A 7,383-nucleotide genomic window follows, 5' to 3' on the forward strand; every position below is an offset into this window, starting at 1 on the left:
TTCTAGTTGTTCTGACTTGGGTGGTTGTTTAAAGCCTATTGAATTAGGCTTTAAGAAGACTCAGTGGGTGTCCACAAGGCAATCTCTCCCCCACCCCACTCTCCACTCCTCTCCTATATGCAACTTTACAAAAGGGCATGGCAGGGGCAGCTAGGTGGCCCAGTAGATAGAGCACCAGCTCTGGAGTCAGGAGGACCTGAGTTCAAATATGGCCTCAGATACATAGCACTCACTAGCTGTGTGACTTGGGGCAGGTCACTTAACCCCAATTGCCTCACCAAAAAAAAAAATAATAATTTAAAAAAAGCATGGCACTCTGGAAGGGCAGGCAGTGCCTCCAGCCACGTCTTTATCAAAATTCTTAAGTAAGAAGATTGTCTTTAGGCCCCTCCATGGCCGCTTCAGTGACTCCCCCCACTCCATTTCCTCTATATTTTGTTGATATTTCCATGTTCCCATTGCAACTTGGCTGCTGGGATCTCTTCCCTCAAGGCCTGACGGAGTCCCATTGGGCCCACTGCAAATGGATGAATAACATCAAGGAATCCCTGCCAACGTGTTACACCGCTCAGGAATTATGTTGGTTGTAATCCAGTTGAAATGCTTTTAAAGAACATCACCTTTGGTGGGCGTTTCAGGCTGGTAGAAATGTTTTTGATGAGAGTGGTGCTTTGCTGTCCATCAGAAGGCAGCCTCCTCCCCACCAAATCTGGAAGTAGGAGAAAGAGCAGGATCCCAGGGGCCTAGAGCCTGGAAGACTCATTTGCATCAGGTTGCCACTGCTCTGGCTACTAGGCATGGTAGCCTAATGCCTAATTTCTAATTTCTAATGTCTAATTTCTTTCTGCCTAATGCCACCTACTCTTCCATTTCTGGAAACTTCCTCAGCCTGTGCTTGAAGGTTGGGAATCAGAATCAGAATCATAGCAGCTAACATCTGCAAAGTGCTTTAAATATAATGTCCCATTTGATCCTCAAAACAACCCTCAGAGGTGGTTACCATTATTATCTCCATTTTACAGATGAGGAGACTGAGGCTAAGTGAGGTTGAGTGACTTGTCCAGCTCATGAAGATAAAACCTCTCTACTTCCAAAGAGAGAGAGACCTGATAAACTGAGTACAGATTGAGGTATATTTTTTTCACTTTCTTTCTTTTTTTTTTTCAACATGGCTAATATGGAAATAGGTTTTGCATGAGTTCATATGTTTAATAGGGATATTGCTTGCCTTCTTAATGGGTTGGAGAGAGGCTGGAGGGAGGGAGAGAATTTGGAACTTAAAATATGAAAATGAATATTTAAAATAAAAAAAAGAGATTATGAAAAAGTGACTTGTCCAGGATCATACAGCTAACTGTCTGAGGGGGGATGACAACTCAGATCAAGAAGGAGGCTTCTGGTATAGACCAGATATCTAGGGATTCTCTACTACCCCCCCCCCCACCACTCCTGCCCATGAAATTCCTGGTTTATGTTGTCTCACAGAACTGTCTTGGTTTGACTTAGCTGCCCCAGTACCCAGAACAGTCATTTTCATATCCTAGGGACTTCAGAGCTTATTTAATTGAATTGTAGATAAGTTCTCTCAGGTACCATCTTGGACCCTCTCCCTCCTCCTGCTCCCCCATTCTTCTGCATAGACTTTAGGTTAGCTTTTGAGTCCACATTAGATAGAGGGGGTCACACCCAAATCTGCAGCCTCTTGCTTTTATGCAATTCTGGCCTGGGTGAATCTTTGGGGAAGGGGTCTCTAAGACTCCAGAGCTACAGTGGAGGGGTTGGTTGGGCTCTCTGGAGGCCCTCCCCCCAAAGAAGCTGCAGGAGGAACGTATGAGGAGAGAGTAATTGAGGGGGCAGTGGCAGGGCAAGGCAGGAGCAGGTTTGTTGTTGGAGAGAGGGTGAGCTTGCCCTTGCCCCCTTCACAAACGCCTCCCTGCTTGTATCATCACTGATCCTGTCTGGCTCAGCTTCTCTGCCTTTTTTTTCCCTCTGCTGCTGAGAAGGCCATCCATTCATCAGGGATTCTGGGCATTGCCACTCTTGCCCGCCTTCCTGGGATGAGGGAGACAGCTATGGGAGGATTGGGATGCCTCTCTGAAGGAGCAAGCTTGCTGTTTAGGCAGACAGGCAGTTGGCATCAGTATGTGCCCCAGAAGACAGTGTCCATGGGGAGAGGAACCCAGGGAAAAGGAAGGAAGTAGTGAGAATGAGGTGGGCGTAAAGGCACAATCTGACCATCACTCTGCCCAGAACTGCCACGCAGGGCAAGAGGTGTGTTTATTGAACTGTGTCTGCTAATTAAACAGAACTGAGGATATGCATATGTTGGGCAAAGGGGTAAGGGTAAGCCCTAAGAGTAGTTAGGGCTCTGGCAAGGGAGGGCTGCTGGGTGGTGTGGTGGGGCATGGAATCCTCCCAGGCTGGCAGAGGGGCAGATCAGGAATGGCAACCAATCAACCCATCAACAGGCATCTATAAGCCCTCACTCTGTGTCAGGCACTGGGGGCATAGAAACCAGAAGCTTATGTTCTATACCGGGAGACCCCATTGTACACATAGCAGTAGATATAAGGAGATCCTCAAGGTGTAGTCACTTCTAGATAGACTCTGTTCTTCCCCTAGCCAGTAGAGCCAGATACCTTGCATGGACAGAGCATGCAGCATTCCATACCTGTAGTCCCCCACTTCTCTGAGGAAAGGAGGGAGTACTACCTCAGATCTTTTTGCTGGAGGCCAAAACTGGACATCATAATAATTAGGTATTTGGCATCATTTTTCTATTCTTTTGATTAACATTATTGTGTGTGACAATGTCTGCCTTCTTGCTTACTTCACTCTGTATCTGTTCATATGGTTCACTTTAGTACAAAGAGTACTCCTTCTCAGAATTTCACTTTTAGCTCAAGTGCCAGGCCCTGGGTTCAAATTCCCATTCTGCACTTTATTACCTTTATTATTTACCTTTGTAACTGTGCACGTGTTAGGGCCTTAAACTAGGCCTGTGATGTATGTGGCTCTCAACTTCCTACCTGTAAAATGAGAGGATTGGACTAGATGAGCCCAGAGGCCCCTTCCCAATTGAATCTTTGAGCCCATGACCCTCATATTCATCATTGCTGGGCTGAGGAAGATGAAGCCAGTTCGTGTAGGACAGTCGAAGCACCTTATCCATACTCCTTTCTCTGCTGCTGTTCCTGGACATCCCTATCTGTATCTACTAATGGCCATGAGGCAGGCATGGGTGGAGGAGTCATATGGGCCCCCTGACCAGTGCCAGCCATGCCTGTACACAGCCTGTACACAATCCTTTGGGTAGGCCTAAGGTTGCCCTTATGCAATGTCATTGGTGTTCTGGTAGTGCCAGGGAAGCACCCAGGGTGGCTGAAATCTCACTTTCCAGGACCATGGCAGCTTTGTACCTTTGGGAGGAGTGGACAGAAGTGAAGACTGGCTCCTGGGCTCCCATTTCTCTGGGGAGGTTGAGCTAGGGAATGAAAGGGCCCAGGAGAAGATCAGGTCAGCAGGTAGAAATTCTACTAAAGTGGTGGAAGGCCTAGCCACAGTGTTTTGCCCTGACTGCACTGTCACCATCTAACTGCACATCTGGGCTCTCTTGGTGGGCTAACTTGGAGATCTGCTTGACCCCAAAGCCAGCCAAAGTCTGAAATTCTAAGGAAGGAAGCAAAGGTTCAGAGTTCAGGGGTGGGCAACCTGCGGCTGGAATCCACATTTGTTCTGTCACAACCTGTGACTGAATTCACATTTGTTCTGTGAAGTTTGGAGTCAAAGGGCTGAACTTGAGGACCTAGAGGGCCACATATGGCCTTGAGGTTGCAGGTTCCCCGGCACTGCTTCAGACAGAAACAAAATAGGGAGCAAAGGCCAAGGAAAATAGGCAACTCTTGGCTCCCTGGCTGGCCCCAAACTGTGTCACATCCATCCATGCAGATATATGAGACATCTTACCGTCTGCCCTGCTGCTGCTCCTCTTCTGGACCACAGACAATGCTTCCCTTCCTGGCTGAGTTAACCTATTCTTCTTGGGAACTCTGTCCTGGGTCTAAACAAACTCACCTAGTAGATGCTATCTAGTGGGGCCCAGACCATGCTTCAGATCCATCCACTCTGGACATCTTGAGACATCTTACTATTCAGCCTCCCACCATGCACTTGCCCTGCCCCCAGTCTCACCTTCCACCTCTTGCTCTGGGCACAGTTACAGTAGAATGTAAGTTTCTTAAGGGCATGGACCGTCTTATTTTTGTTTTATATCCTAAGCACCCAGCACAGTGCCTGGCACATAGTAGGTGATTAATTTACAAATGCTCCTTCATTCCTTCATTCTGATTCGATTGAATAGCATTTAATTGCAAAGCTGCTCCGAGCCCCTGGCAATTCTGGAGGGCCCTAGTGGAGGGCAGGATGATCTGAAGCATAGTTTATTTCCATAGCCACCTGGGAAGCCAGGACTGAAGTTCATCAGTGGTAAATTTTTGTTATTTATCTGTCAGAGTTTAGATGGATTCAGGTTGAAGTAGGGAAGGGAGACAGAAGCAAGACAGAAATGGGGTTTCTTTTATTTGGGGGTGAAGCATGTTGTGTCTCTCCCTTTCTTCCTCAATCCAGACCTGACTCATTCTTCAGTCCCACCTCCTCTAGTAAAACCGCCTGGAGTCCCCCCAATCCAACATGATCTTGCCTTTCCAAATGCCTATAGCATTTGATTGATAGTTTTTTATATGCACTAATTGCTTTGCATCTCCACATCTTTTCCCAGCCAGATTGGAAGCACCTCGAGGGCAGGAGCCACAAGTTGGCTACTTGAATGTATTCCCCTCCCCCTCCCACTTTCTATTTATGGTGATGAAACCAAACCCAAAAGCTCCATCCAGTTAAGCCGTGCTTCTGTGATCTACTCCATTGTAACAGCAGAAAAGGGGGAGAGGCTGAGTTTTCCCCCAGAGCAGGGAACCATATGCTTTAGTTGGATAAGTCCACACATACACGCTGCCACCCATAACAGGCACAGATCTAGAGCATGGGGGCTGCTGGCTTTCTGAGAGCCATAGAGAACCATGGAGAGCCTGGCATCACCATCTCTGAGCCCTCTGGTGTTGTGTGGAGAGTATAACTAGGAGGGTGAGTATGTGTTTGCCAGTTCTAGGCCCTCAGAGAAATAGGGTTAGTTAGGCACTCAGTCAGCAATGCCCCCTAGTGGTGAAATGTATGCCCACTAGTACCTTGGGCATTATGCTGAGCCAAATTTAGCTCTTCCTAAATGCCTCTCCAAATCACCAGGGAAGCTGTGAGTGAGGGGTGATAAGGTCACTCTCGGGAAGCCGCTTAGCCTCTCTTACCTTAATTTTCTCTTCTATAAATGAGGATTAGAAAACTTTCCCTGACGTCCAGAAATATTGGGTTCAAGTGAGGATGTGCCTTGAAGAAGGGACAAGTAATCTTCAAGAGCAAAGTGTGCCCCCCCCCAGACCCTATAGCACAAAATTCTACATACAGTAAATGTTTGTTGAATTCTTATTCTCTTTTCTTCTATCACTGATCCTGGAAAGAAAGCAGGGCCCAGGAAAAAAAAATCTTCAATTACTTGCCATCTCATTCATTCATTCATTCATTCATTCATTCATAGACGTTTAGGAAGCAGCTACTGTGTGCCTGGACTCGTGGCAGGCACCGGGAGGCACACAGTGCTGTCACGAAGGAGCTGACAGTCTAGCTGGAAATGTGCAAAGCTCTCCAATAACTGGCCTGGATGCAGATCATCGACATAGAAGCCCTTACCTAATTGCAGTGAAATTCAATTCAACAAGTATTTTATTCAATTACTCCTCTGTCCTAGGCACCAGGTGCTCAGGACACAAAGACAGACATGAAGAATAATCCCAGCCCTCAAGCTGCCCTGGTGAGATAGAGACCACGTGAACGACTCATTGTCTCCATTTTACCGGAGAGGACAGAGAGGCTTTGAGTCACAAATCGATTTGCCCAAGCCACGGGGACAGGATTGGAATTCAGGGCTCTTCTGGCTTCCCTCACAGCTGCCCTTTCTTTCCAAACCCCCCCCCCCTTCTAGTTTATCCATGGTGGGTATGGGCGAGGCCTCTAAAATGCAGCAAAACCCAGTTAGTCCCAGACATGGGCCTGCTGCAGCAATGGGGAGGAGCGGAGCAATTGTGGGTGGCCACCCAGGTCGGGGTCCAAGGCAAGGAGTTTTAAAAGGCTCCCCCAAAAGTGCTTCCACAGAGCTAGTGCTCCCCGTCCTCCGTGGAGTCACCTCTCTGGCTTCCTGTTTTCTAAGCAGTCATGGACACCGAACAGACGCTTCCCACTCACTGCAGTGAGAGCTCTGTCCCTTGCAATGAAGCCCTTTTTAGCATTCGGCACTATTTTCGTGGCATGGCTGACATCTCCAAGTCCAAAGTCTCTTTTCTAATTTTCACTCCCAGCCTCAAGTGGCTGGAGAAACCTGCCGTCGCCCTGAGGCCTCCTCCAGGCTCTCAGCACTGCGGTGTGGACAGAGAGCCTTGTGTCTCCTGCTGCTGCTGGAGGAAAAAAAAAAAACAAAACAGAAAACAAAAAATTAATACCCAGCAAGGTCGCTAGATGGCCCTCTTGTGATTCGAAAGAAGCACCGAGCCCCCCCGCCTCCTCCCGAACCCAAGCAAGCGGAACCTAGAGTAGAGAAGGGGCCAACTTTCTTTGCGCCAGCGTTCCTTAAACGCCCAGTGGCGGTGTTGGGTCCGAGAAGAAACGCAACAAATATCAGGAAGGGGCTTTGTGTTACTAAGACAGTCAACGGGCTCGCTCCAGTCTGGGGCATGAGATGGCCAACATCCAGACAGAGTTCCTTGGTTCCCCGGGAAGGACTTGGTACGGGAGGGGGGGCGGCCGCTTTGGCAGCTGTTACTTCAGACCGGCTAGTGACTGGGGGGAGAGAAGCCAGATGAAATCACTGAGTCTCCCGCCCCATCTACGCTGCCTTCTCTTCGGGGACTGAGGGTCCCTAGGCCCAGGTTTGCCAAAGGGCTCTCCCCGCTGGTGATCGCAGTCTCGGGAAGGGGCGCACTGGGCCACAGCCCTTTTCCATCCCTGTAGGGACGGGGAGGAAGGGCACAGGTCTTTATCCAATGCCCCGCGGGTCTCTGCAGCCAGCGTGCTATAGCGAGGACATTGCACTTGAACGGAATTCTCCACGTGGTCTAGCCCTTCTCTGAGCTCTCCCTGAGGGCAGAGGGGCGGCTTCCTCCTCCTCTGGGCGCGTGCATCTCTTTAAAGGCCAGCTGCAATGTTAATCATTTTTTACCTGAGTAATTCTCCCATTGCTTCTTGACCTGGGGGATTGTTAATGGGCAAGACTCCTATTCAGAC

The sequence above is a fragment of the Vombatus ursinus genome, unplaced genomic scaffold (genome assembly GCF_900497805.2).
Source record: "Vombatus ursinus unplaced genomic scaffold, bare-nosed wombat genome assembly UNPS02004577.1, whole genome shotgun sequence".
Lineage (NCBI taxonomy): Eukaryota > Metazoa > Chordata > Mammalia > Diprotodontia > Vombatidae > Vombatus > Vombatus ursinus.